We start from the raw sequence: 14,140 nt of genomic DNA on the forward strand, positions 1-14,140 counted from the left end.
ACTTTCCAGGCTGCAGAAGGAGAGCCCCATTCTATGCAACAGCTTTCCTGGTTGCAAAGTGTAGTTTGTGCCTTTTCAATAGCAAAGCTCTCCGGGTTGCAAAGCACAGCTTTTGTCTATGCAATATCTTCCCAGGTTGAAGAGCAGTTTCCCAGGGTGCAATTCTATGCACCAGCCTTCCAGGATGCAAAGCACAGCTTGTGTCAATCTGTAAAATAAGAGTCCAATTCTAGGCAACACCTCTCCAAGTTGCAAAGTACAGCTTGTATCCGTGGAGCAGGTCACTAAAAAGCACAGTGTGTGTTTATGTATATACAATAGCTTCCCAAATTGCCAAAGAAGAGACAAAATAGTCCAAACTTTGCAACAGCTTTCCAGGTTGCGAAGTGTAGTCTGTAGCCATGCAATAGCTTCCCCGGCTGCAATGCAGAACTCAGCTCCTCGCAAGAGGTCCCTGTGCTTAAAAATCACAGGAACCTGTTGGGAAACTCTTGCTGGCCTAATCCAGCCCACTAGCTGGAAGTTTCCCATCCCTCTTTAGCACAGTGTACACCTATGAATGTACATTTAAGAGTCAGCATGGTGTAGTGGTTTGAACATTGGAGTATGACTATGGAGACCACAGTTCTAGTTCCTGCTCAGCCATGGAAACCCACTGGGTGACCTTGGCCAAGCCACACTCTCTCAGCCTCAGAGGGAGGCAATGGAAAATCGCCTCTGAGCAAATCTTGCCAAGAAAACCCTGTGAAAGGGTCGTCATAAGTCCAAAATGACTTGAAAGCACAAAGCAACGAAACATGTTAGCATGCATATCTCCTTGGGAGGTAAACTTAAACATCTTTGCACGATTGTCAATAAATGTTCATTATTTCATCATCCAACATGATGGCGCAGCTGGATCTCTAGTTGAGAATTTATGGCAACCCAGCCTCATAATGAGTCTGAACGCACGAAAGCTTTCTCTAGATATGCGCACAGGAAACAGAGCGACACAACTCCCATCCATCATACGTTTCTATTGATCTCTGTTAGTTATACCAGCATGATTGATCCACCAATCGTATGCTTTGATAATGCTCTAAGGGAGGGAAAAAAACGTTGGTTGACATTTTATTAGCATTAAGGGAAATTACTCTCTGATATATGAGTTATATATGTGTAGATTAAGTCCTACCGTTGAATTACAAAAGGTTGTGGGGGAAGGTTCTTTGGGTACTTTCTATGAAGGAATATATCATGCAAAAGGTCTTTGCAAGTGGGGCTGTGTAAAATCTCTTCCAGTCGTAAATAAGTTTGGCACTTGTAAAATGATTTATTCCAAGAGGATTATTAATGGGAAGGAATAATCTGCAAAGCAGGCACAGCAGTCTGACACAGCAAAGCGTTGCGGATTCTCAAATCAAAAGTAGGAAGGCTGCTTTCATTCTTTGATATCTGGAAAAGTTTACAGCAACAACCGATAGCATCCATGTCAGTAGGGCTGTGAATCTGTGCCGGATCTTAGCCCAAACCTTAAATGAAGCCAATGAATCGCATTCCCTCTCCCCCAGATAGGTTCAATATCTTGAATATCTTCTGAAAACATATCCAGGGGTAGCCATGTTGGCAATGTAACAAAGTATAATAATATCAAAAAATCAGCAAAACAGTGATACGTTTATTGGACCAAGCAAGATGTAGAAATATATGATGCAAGCTTTTGAAGCTCCGCTGCTTGAAGCTCCATCAGGCAAAAGTGTTACAGGAGAAAGAAAAATATGATGATGTTAGGCAGGCCTGCATTCTGTTAAGATGTTGCTGTTGTGGTTCTCAGTTAAGATGCTATGGAAGCTTGCAACGTGTATTTTGTGCATTTTGGTTGACCCAATAAAGATGGTCCTGTTCTGTGGATTTTGCACATCTCCTGTAAAACTTTATGGATTCCTCAGCTCATTAAGATGGAAGTCATTTGTATTTTATGCCACGGAGTCAAACTTTACTTCATGGTAAACATTTGTCTTCTTTCCTTTTATGCTGGTCTATGACCAGTGTCAGTGTGGCATAGTGTTTTGAGCTTTGAGCTATGACTCTAGAGACAGGGGCTTGATTCCCTGCCCAGCCATGAAACCCACTGGGTGCCCTTGGGCAAGTCACACTCTCTCAGCCTCAGGGGAAGACATTGACAAACCTCCTCTGAACAAATCTTGCCAAGAAAATCCTGCCATACGTTTGCCTTAGGGTATGCGTAAGTCAGAAATGACTTGAGGGCATAGAGCAACAACAACATGACTGTAATAAAATTCAAAGATATAGATGTGTTAGTCTGTAGAACGGTATGTAGAGAGGTCTTGCAGCACCTTTGAGACTAACTGAAAGAAAGTAGTTGGCATCATGAGCTTTGTAGACTTAAGTCTACCTCATTGGATGCATTTGGGAAAGGAATAGACTTAAGTCTACAAAAGTCCATGTTGCCAACTACTTTCTTTAGTTAGTCTCAAAGGTGCTACAAGATGTGAAGTTGAAGGCTTTCATGGCCGGCATCCATAGTTTTTTGTGTTTTTTTCGGGCTATGTGGCCATGAAGATGTTAGCCACAGATGCTGGCGCAACATCAGGAAGAAATTCTTCTAGAATATGGCCACATTGCCCAAAAAACCCACAAAAAACTGTGCTACAAGCTCTTTCTACATGACTGTAATGAATTATTGCATTGAACTGACCAGGAATTGATCAGTGGAGAATATTCTTCCCAACCCAGCATCAGTTTTGACTCTTTGAGGAATGAAGGAAAACCGATAGAGCCACATAGGAAGAAATGAGGCAAAGAACCTACTATGGCCTTGCTTGCCATAATGCTCACCTATAAGAGCTCCCTCTCAAATGTGGTCAGTTGTTAGCTTCCATGTCATTGGAATAGTGAATTTATGTCATTTCTTTTCTCCAAGGTGCTGAAACTACTTTGGGGAAATGGAGTTGAGTACCTTTTAAAGTTTGCAAAAACCCTAGAATGGTTTCATTGCCTTGGGAGATGGAAACAGCTGCCACTGAATTTGAAGGCACCTGTGTAATTCTTCTGTTCATCATCATCATCATCATCATCATGTTACCCAACTGGAAAAATGCAATGGCACGGCACAACTTTTCTTGCTTGTTCCCTTTCACATTAGCATCTCGACTTCGACAGTGCGTTGGCATTTTCCAGGTGACGCTTTCTGATGTTTCCCACAAGCGATGCATTTTCCAGCTAAGCTTGCACTTAATAGGAGCTGCCTCAGCACCCCTGGGTGCGTTATCATCACAACCCAACTGACTAGAACACACGCCTTCAATATTTCTTTCATTCCTTTTGTCTCTCTTTCTTTGTTTTTCCCCCCTGCTTCTCTTCCCAAAAGTGCTGCGCGAAGAAAAGCCTTTTTTTGTGTAACTCAGGCATTAAGTTTAATTGCCACCACTGAACTTCCATACTTTTTTCCTCTGAGAAAATAAACAAGAACACACTTTAGATCAGAGGTGGGCAGAATGTGCCCTATGCGCCACATATGGCCCTGCAAGGATGTTTTTGTGGCCCTCGGTACCTCCAGAATCTCAAGATTAACCTTTTTTTATGGCCAAAAAGAGGCTGAATTGTTGCTCTTGGGTGAAAAAAAATTGACCTTTTAAATCAGTTTCAAATCCTCCCTGTACTCTCTAGCACCAAAAAAATACCCATTTTTGACAACTGAAGTTGGACATTCATGTCTTTACTAAGGTGAAAGGGAGTTTTCTCATCACCAGTTTTTCAAGTAAAGGAGGAAATGGAACAAATGATTCTCTCTGGCATCAGACAGTTATTGGTAACTTTTAAATTAGACTCTGGGTGGGAGAGGGTCACTTGTCTTTGCAACTTAAATAAAAAATCAATAGATGAATTACCAAGAAGTATAGTGAAGTTACTTTTCCCAATAAAGAGATTCAACAGCTGATGAAGTTGGAGAGGTCATAGTTCCGCTGGTTCAGAAGCAAGGTGAAAATAAACATAATTGATGCGGCTGGTTTGTCGGTGAAATGGAGGAAACCAGCTCAGAGATTGACTCTATCAGTGGGATTTTTAAAAGTTACTAAATGTTATTCCTCAGTTTACTGCAGCATCTTGGAAGTACTCTTTAAATAAAATATATGTGTTTAGTAGACAGGTTGCTTCTGTGTTTGTTTTCTAATCACACAACTTTGCAAAGCTGCTCTTTCTTCATTAGAATCTCCTTGGCAAGGTATGTGCTCTTGGGCTCACTAGCTTTTCTTATAATATGATCTCTGAAAGGGTCTTAAATGGAGGGATTATGGAGCATTTTTAAAAAGTACAGTGCTCCCTCGGGTTACGAAATTAATTCGTTCCGCGGCTAATTTCGTAACCCGAAAACCTTCGTAACCCGAATTGCCATAGGCGCTAATGGGAAAAAAAGCCGCGGCTCTGCCGCGGCTCCATTTAAAACAGCGCCGGCGTTTTTTCGTAACCCGAAAAAACGTTCGTAACCCGAAACAATAAATCCCTATGGGATTTATTCGTATCCCGAAAAATTCATAAGCTGGGTAATTCGTATCCCGAGGTACCACTGTATCAGTAGCATTGACATTTTAGGGTAATTGTATGAGCTTACGGGTGACCCATTTACATCCATTCCTCTTGGCTTTTACATTAGCAGCGATATGTTATAAAGAGGCATGCAACTGGAACTTAAAAGCCTTCATTTCTTTTCGGTTCGGTCTCTGAAAGTCATTTCCTCAAGGGTCCAACAATTTCTATTCTTTTCCTCCCAAAAAGGAGGAGCACAAAGGGGGAGAAGAGGAGGAAGAAAAGGAAGAATTAGTGGGAAACGAAGGAGGAGGAGGGCAGTTAAAGTGGTGTCAAACTGCACAATTTCAACAGTGTAGATGCACCTTGAGAAGCTGCCCCATCGAAAGGGATTAGCCAGGGAAAATGGAGAAGAAGATGGATTTGAGGCAACTTGATTTTTCATTTTACAGACTTTAATTCCATACTTTGGAACAACATCTAGAATTCTGGCAAAACAGATTACGAAACAACGTAATGTATTATATAGTATAGGAACGAAATAGATAGGAGTAACAGAAAAGCATTTTCTGTGTCATTAGGACAAAATGTTGAACAGCCCCTTACAGTTAAATAAGCAAGACATAGTAAGATGGAGTATGTGAGAGCCATGGGACTTGTCATTATGGATTGTATGTGGCTATGTATGTTTATTATTGAAAATCCTATTAAAAAATAACTTGGCCCAGCCTCAGGGCAATCTCATTACATCTGCTCCAGAAGCTCCCATTCCAGAGTGACTGAAATGAATAATGATTTATCCACTTGTCCATCTCTTGAGACTCCAGGTAGAGTAGAATTATCTTTCCTCAGTAAGACATTTTTTAAATGAGCAAAACTTTGGAGATTTTTCTTTTTTCTCTGCAGAGTAACACTCCACGCTGCTTAACGGTGCCAAGACACTGCCATCCTGCCCAGGCGCACATCTGCAGAATAAACTGGTGTGAATGTAGGTCTATGGAATTTTTGAGCACGCAAAATTGTGGCCAGTTTGCTAGTGTAACAAAGTGGTATCCACTGGGGTTTGGTTCCAGGACCCTCCAAGGATACCAAAATCTGTGGGTGCTTGTAGAGAAATCAGACAGAGCCTGCTGCCATTTGGTATGAATGGTTTAATTGACTCTGACCAACTGAACCAACACTTGGCCAATTTAATTGACCACGAACTAGGCAAATCCATTCCTTTTATAGACAGAGACAAACAAGTAACCAATGCAGGATAATTGATTAATCATAGCATGGCTGGTTAACCATCTGTGCCTGACCATTGGGTTTGTGTACTTAGTAATAGTTAACTTTATAGTTTCCTGAGGGGAAGAGTAAGATTTAACTTTTATGTCTAACTAGCAGGAGATTCTTCCTTTTGATCTGATAGACGGAGGGCTCCACATGTTTTCATGGGTGCGCAGCAAGGTCTTTCAGCATGTAGGAAGAATCTCTCAGCACGTACAGGACAAATTCCCTACAGGTGCTCAAGTCCCATTAAATACAATGACATAGTAAAATGGTGGCCCTTATAGAAAATTGCAAAAACAAGGTTTGCTTTTTGGAATAGTAAGGGCCTGTACAGACGGGGAGAAAGCAACGCCGAGATGCCGCTCCTTTCTCTCCCGGAAGGAGGCCGCAGCAACTAAGCGCTGCTGCCTCCGGGAGCCTTAATGTGATGTGTCATGAGCAGCAAAAGGCTAAAGAGGTCCACCACCCACCCCTTAGAGTGAGACCAATGCCTTCCTTGGTTCCTAGGCCACCACAGACTTCCTTGGTTAAGTTTGTGGGCAACATCTACACATTGAAATGCAAGTTTTGCAAAGTGGAGTTCCAGGGGCCCCTCTCCATCCAGGAGGAATGGGTGCGGCACCTCCAGTGCCATATTTCTGGAGACTAACTTCTCCAAGGCAGATGGCTTGCACAATGGGACCGATGTGACTGCGGCACCACCTGTAGCTGAGGCTCAGTAGCAAAGCTCTTAGGAAGCACAAACATTCCAGGGTTTCTCCCTTCCCTTTTCCAAATGAACAACATTAATGGTTAACAAACAGGGCCAAAAGCAGTATTTGACGTTCTGGATTCCACAACTTCACTTCAGAGGCCAGGTGTCTGTAGGCTGACTGAACTTTGGGAGGTTGGGAGAAGAGCCCCAGCATTTAAGCACTAAATGAACCATGCTGTTCCTATTGGTGATGTTCTTTATTGACAGCAGTGGTACTCCAGATTGGAGTTTGCTCTTGTGCTTTCTTTCCTTAAAAGGACCCGCTTCTGGCCATTGCTGCTCTCGCATGCACCGATGACGTCCATGTAGTGTGGCACCATTTGGATGCTGCACTGCTCGTACATCATCATGGCAGCCCCCCATGTGGACAGGGACGAATCATGATGGGACCCAGTAGGGCTCAGGAGCATGTGGACACTCCGCTCTCCCGAACCCTAGAATTGGCCCCAGGCCGGCACTTTGCACCCGTCTGTACCGGGCCTAAGTAAGTAGTTAAAAGCTAAAAGCATGGATGGTTGAATCTGTACATAAGGAATCTGTGGATATAGAGGGCCAACTTTACATCCCTTTTGGACTATGTGCTTCTGCCTTTGCAAAGTGGACATTTCAGTGGATCAAAAAGGCTTCAGACAGAATATTGACTTGGGCCAGTTGAAACAGCTTCAGTGGCTACCGATTTGTTTCCCTCAACAATTTGAAGTGCTAGTTTTCACCTATAAAGCTCCATACCCCTTAGGTTTTTCCCTGCAGTAAAATTTCAAGGTGAACAGATTAAAAGGGGGGGGGATGTAGAAGTTTTAAGGGAAGGAAAAATTTGTTTTTTTAAAAAAAGTCTACAAATAGGAGTGGTAAGATTTCTCAGGAGTCTTTTTGTTCATTCCGACTGGAAAGTCCAGTGCAAATGTTTCTGTTGCCAGCCAAAAAAATCTAAATAAGTAATAATGGCCATCCAAAGGTTGACGCACTAGCATGAGCAAGTATTTCATTAGCTGGTAATGGCATGGTTTCTTTTTTCAAAGTGGAGATGCTGATTTAGTTCTTTTCCAAATGGATAGCCTCCATTTACCTCTATTAAAAGTGCAGTTAACCCCAGAGTCTGGTGGAAAATCAGGCATAAGATCATTAAATGGCCGACGTCTGCAGGATCATAAATGGAGAGGATTAAAGCAACATTATGGTCATGCTGTTTCTGGATCCTCCAGTTCATCTACAGCTTCCTTTCTAGATATTGCTATGTCCACACTTCAGAAATAATCCACTTTAACTGCCAAGGTGCAATGCTATGGAATTCTGGGACTGCCGTTTCTTGTGGCACCAGAGCACTCCAACAGGGAAGGCTAACTAGCTCACAAAACTACAAATCCAAAAATCCCATAGTATTGAATTAAAGCAGTGTCTGCAAAAGCTTCTGCTACACTTTCTTTCGCACAATTAGTCACAAAGGTGCTACAAGATTGCTTTGCTTAATGATGTTCCAGACTAATATGGCTATGAATTATTTCCCAGTGGTTGGGAAACCCATTTTTCAACCTGGGAATGAATAATTCTGAATATTCATTTCATCGCAATCTTGGTCTGCACCCACACTGCAGAAATAATCCAGTTTGACAGCACTTTAACTGCTATGGCTATGGAATTCTGGGATTTCTAGTTTTGTGAGATATTTAGCCTTCTCTGTCAGAGAGCTCTGGTGCCACAACAAGGCTACAGTTCCCAGAATTCCATAGCACTGAGCCATGGCAGTTCAAGCGGTGTCACGCTGGATGATTTCTGCAGTGCGCATGCAGCCATAGAGAACATTCTGTCACTGAGCTATAGCATTAAGCCAATTCCCAATGCAGGCAAGGGAAAATGTTTTGCAAAAATTGTCTGTCTGTTACCATGCTGACTCTTCACTTTTCTGGAAAGGATCCACAAGAGGGAATGTTGTCTGATTGAAACTTTAAATAAACATTACAAATCTCCGTGGAGCAACAAAGTCATTGTGTGCCGTAGGCGATGCTGTACCATGTCGCTTTGCACTACTGTCTTCTCCCAAAAAGAACCAGGGGAACTCACTGGGTGCATATGGTTTTGAGACAAGTGATGTGTATGACATCTTAAAAATCTCCTTCCCAAGAATCAGCATTAACCCTGCAATGACCACAGCATTGGTACTCAAAATCAACAGCCAGCTTTCTGATGTCTGGGAAGGGGTTGAACCTTGGGCTCCTGAGAAGCTCTGGTTATTTTCCTGAAAGAAGATAGCAATAAATGACACCGTTTTATTATGACTTTGTATTTAATGGGACTAGATTTTGGTATCCATGGGAGGTCCTGGCACCAAACTGCAGCAGATACCAATGACCCACTGTAGTCTGGGACCAAGCAATCCAAGGATTTATAAGTCATGGTCAACACTTTGAATTGTGCCCCGTAATGAACCCATAGGCAGTGCAGTTGTTTCAATGCAGGAATTATATAATTCCAACTTCCCGAACTCCCCATGTTTGCTGGAGTCTTCTAGGAACTGGGCTCCCAAAGTGACGTTTCTAAGCCCCAAGCACACAAATCAAGTGTTCTGCTTCATTCTGCTTCTACATTTTATCCTACTATATTGGACTGCCTTTGGTCTATCAGTTTTTCCTTTCTTAGAAGCTTCAAGATAAGATAAAGAAGTCTTTAGACCTAAGCAAGCATGTAAATAAATGTCAGAATTTCTCCCCAGCACTAACAGTGGCTTCTTCGTCTCTTCCTCCACCGAGTGTTTTCTGCCTGTGTACAGCGATGTGCGAAAGGAGGACTGAAAAGGTCACTGGCAGAGCTTGCAATTGGCCAAGGGAACGAAAGTCACTCTGCGAACATCCCAGTAAATGTCAAAGAAGATATGAAAAGCTAAAACATTACACCAGTTGGGAAGGTCAATGTTCGGCAGGAAGCGCGCATGTCTTCAGGCTCAGTTCTCAATGAGGCGGTAAAATCCAGACTGTGTCACCAATGGCCTGAGGACAGCAGATGCTGTAACAGAGCAATGGCATACTAGTCCTTGGCTGGCGCTGCATTCTGGTTTGGGAATGCCATTTGCAAAGAGAAATTAAATAAGTATGTGCTGGCACACACCACATACAAAGGCTGTTTAATGCAGGTCCTCTTCCTATTCCAACTTCTTTCTCTGCAGTGGTTCCCTGCCTCTCCACTTTCACCAGTTTTGTGCCAAACAAGTTGGTTGTCCTAGGAGGTTGAGTGAGAATTTTTGACTCATTTGTTATATGTACTTTCTTTCTTTCTTTCTTTGCATACTCTGCACGGGTTAACTAGCAGTTGGCTTAAGTTGCACTGGGTGCTGTTCTAACTATAAACAGGTTGCAGTGGGCCCTTGGTATCCATTGGGGTTTGGTCCCAGGCTCCCCCGTGGATACCAAAATCCATGGATGCACAAATCCTGTTAAATACATTGATGTTTCTTATAGAAAATGACAAAATGAATGTTTCTTTTCAATGTATGGCAAACCTAAGGTGCTCCTATCATGGGGTTTTTTGGGCAAGATTTGTTCAGAGGAGGTTTGCCATTGCCTTTCCCTGAGATTGAAAGAGTGTGACTTGGCCAACGTCACCTGGTGGGTTTTCCATGGCCCAGCCAGGATCTGAACCCACGTCTCCAGGGTCCCAGTCCAATGCTCGAACCACTACACACTACACTGGCTCACAATAGAAATAATCAGAAAAACGGAGGCTGGCAAACGTAAAAGTCATCCCTGGATACACTTGGGAAGAAAACATTGAGAAATTTTCTGCAGACATTACAAAATGTTTTTCTTTATGTAAACAAGCCTTAGCAGTCCTGGTTGTTTCACTTCACACACATACTCTTAGTTTTGAATGAAAAGTTTGCAGAAACAGGTTGGACTGCTCTCCTTTTTTTTGTTATATAGGTAGGAACCAGCCCTTTTTCTTTTCAGTTATTTCTGCCTTTGGAAGCAAATTTTCTGTTCAAGATGTAATTCCCAGGAACAACATCTCAATTGTTAACTGAAGCGCACCCGCATTCTGTTGCTCAGTGGTCATCCAGCAGATAGTTAGGAAGCAGACTTTCTAAAACCTTGCTGGAAATGAAGCATTGCACAAATTCATTCATTCATTCATTTCAAAAGGCCATGCGGCTCCAAATAGGAACAATCACTGAGATGAAGATAATCGGTGCCACTGGAATGAGACCATTAGAAATGCCAAAAGCAGGTAGAGAAAACTAATAGAAATGAATAGAATGTGCAACAGTTCTGTCTCTTTTGGGATGAGCATGAAAAATGGGAAGAATCAATGAGCCTGGCAGGGCCAAACCCCTCCTGTTTGGAATGTCATGTCTGAAAATAGATTTCATTTTCCTAGTAAATTATAGCAAATAGTATTCTCAGTCTCTAAAGCTGCCACTCTGAAGATCGAGTGATAGCTTTATCACTGTCCCAGGAAGCGGCTTTTAGTGTAATGATGTTTTGAAAGGTTGCAGTGTTTGCAATGAAGACGTTTGGAGCTCGCTGAGATGGAGGAACAGTTGGGAAGAGAAAATGGAAGAGACCCTGCTGTTTGTATGAATGCAGCTTCCTGAACCAAATGACAACAAACGCAAAAGCGCTGTGTCTCTGGAGGCCTCTCAGGATCCTGTATCCCACTTTTAAGCAGAGAAATAGCTGAGATCTATCTCACCCAAGTTTTTCAGGAGAAGGAGGAATTGTCCAAGCCATTCTTATGGCGTGCAGGTGACCATTAACTGTGGCAGTACTGACCCAGACCAGTATTCTAGTTAAGTGGTACTACGGCTGCCATCCTGTTGGTGTCTTGCACATGTGTTCCCCGACAGAAGCAAATGGGTATTTTTGTTCACTGGAGAATGGCCATATTTGGTTCCAGGTTAGCTGTGCATGTGCTACCATTGCACACGGACACGCAATGTGCACTGTTGTGCATTGATGCGCATTGTGTATGGGTATACTTAACTAAGAGGCCAGGGGAATGCTTTGGTTTGAGCATTGGACTATGACTCTGTAGAAATTCTGCAGACTTCTATGTCAGGAGCTGAGGACAGGGAGAAAAACCTAAAATCCTGGAAGATCTTCAGAGACAATTCTGTTCAGCAACATTGAATGCCAGTTTCTGGGGTTGGGCAAGAACGTTATTGCCTTCATATGTCACTTCTGGTCTTCCCCGAGGCATCAGCTTGCCACTGTTGGAAATAGGAGGTTGTTCAAGACGGTCTTGATCAGGCAAGAGTCTTTGAAAAATTCATGGGATAGAACTGAACTATCAGTGACTATTAGCTATGCAGTGGCTGATTTAACACCTCGGGGCTGGCTTCATGTTCAGGAGTTTGAATTAATCAGCTTCATGCAGCATCATGGGGCGGGTGGTCCATTGACAAAGGCAGGAGCGGCTCAGCAAGACGTTTTGAAGTCCTGGGTCTAGAAAAGACGGATAGTTAGCAGCAATGCAGATTCAGAGGCAGAATATATCTGAAGGTCAGATGCTGGGGGACAGGGATTGGGGAAATTACTATTTTGGACTACAGCCCCCAGCTATAGTCCATGTCGGCTGCAAACTTTTGGAGTTGTAGGTCTCCAACATACTGTATATACTCATGTCTAAGTCTAGAAATTTTAGTCAAAAAATTGACCCCAAAACCTGGGTTGACTTATCCATGGGTCAATATAAGTACTATGGTTTAATACATAATTGAAAAAGGAACCATACCCTGCTGAAAGGAAAGGCCATAATCTGCCCTGGAAGCACTCACCTCTCTCTATTTATTTCATCCATACAACCTTTAATATAAGCATAGTTAATGTCTGCTGGAATTTTTTATGCCCTTTGACTTTGTTTTCCTTTGCCTCATCCTTTACATCCTTTGTTACATGGCCCTAGGTTTTACCCTTGACTTGTCCATGGGTCATATCAAAACCCCAATTTAGGCCCCAAAACCTGCCCTCGACTTATACGTGAAGTTGACTTATAGTTGAGTATATGCGGTAGTTTTTCCAAACTCTGCAGTGAACAAGGGCTACTGTCTTCATGGTTGGCTTGTAAGCCTTCAATAGGTTCACTGCTGGTCTCTATTGGATCAGAAAGACCTGAGATCTGATCCAACAGGACCCTTAAAGTGAGGCCAAATATCCCATAAAACTACAAATCCCAGCATTCCATGCCATTGAACCATGGCCGTTAAGTCAGGGTCAAACTGCATTAATTCTGCAATGAAAATACAGCCCTGGTCCTGAATTTTCTACTGATTATAGCACCATTTTTTCCCTGTCTGCAAAATAACCTTTATTGCATTGCAAACAAGTGACCTAATTTGTAGTGCTGCAAAAGATTAGAACTCGACCCTAAGTCTGCAGTCTTTAAAGTTATCTGAAGGTTGTTGTGATATTGCAAAGCTGTTTTGGCAGACGTGCAGATGGATAGGTGCTATTCATTTCCAAAACAAGACGTACACGGGTGTGCTTTTTAAAAACATAGATCATTTTATTATTTCAGGCTCTTGAAGAAATTGGCCCACAAATTGAGTAATGGACAACTTGCAGCATATATATTTAGAGAAGTGATGGGGGGCACAGCAAGTGTGTGGTGGGTATATTTTGCGATATAATAGAGGCGGTGATTGCTTCAGAGGTAAGAAAAAGAAAAGCCGGTAGAAATGAATACGAGCTGGTAACTGTATTTCAATATTTTGCAATCCAGAAGGATTGTTGCTAACATAAAAGTGAGCTGAGATTTAAAAACACCACTTAAATGTCAGGCTTAAAAAGAGATCTGACTGTAAACAGCCCTCCCTATTTCCACTCATAATTGCAACCTCCCACGGCTGTTTTTTCAATCTTTCTCTCTTTCAACCTCCATGGCTTCATTTCGTATGTTTGCATGCTGTCTACGGTTTGAACTCAGATGTTTCAGGAAGCAAAGATAAATGGACACATCACCTCTGATATGCCACAGGGTCACTTTATGGCAACGTCTACATGATGCGGCCATAATATCCCTTTTGAGATTTCAGGTGTAGATGTGGAACGGGTAAATTTTTGTTGTCAACTGCCTTCAAGTTGACCTCGACCCATGGCTACTCTATGAATGAATGGGAGACCTCCAATTCAACCTGTCCTCAAGTGCTCTGCTCAGCTCTTGCAGATTCATAGCCACAGTTTCTCTGATTGAATCTATCCCTCTGGTGCATGGCTTTCCTCTTTTCCTATTGTCCTCCACTTTATTGAGCATTATAGTCTTTGTGAAGTCGAAGGCTTTCATGGCCGGCATCCATAGTTTTTTGTGGTTTTTCAGACTATGTGGCCATGCTCTAGAAGAGTTTATTCCTGACGTTTCACCAGCATCTATGGATGGCATCTTCAGAGAATGCTGGCCTAGAAGAGAGCTGAATACATACACACACACACACACACACACACACACACACACACACACACTGTGTGGTGACCCTGGGTCTGGAAGAAATTCCGTGTTAATCTGTGTATTGTTCTGTTGATGGCAGGGCCACAGATGCTGTCGAAACATCAGGAATAAACTCTTCTAGAATATGGTCACATTGCCCGAAATACCCACAAA

The sequence above is a fragment of the Sceloporus undulatus genome, chromosome 6 (genome assembly GCF_019175285.1).
Source record: "Sceloporus undulatus isolate JIND9_A2432 ecotype Alabama chromosome 6, SceUnd_v1.1, whole genome shotgun sequence".
NCBI lineage: Eukaryota > Metazoa > Chordata > Lepidosauria > Squamata > Phrynosomatidae > Sceloporus > Sceloporus undulatus.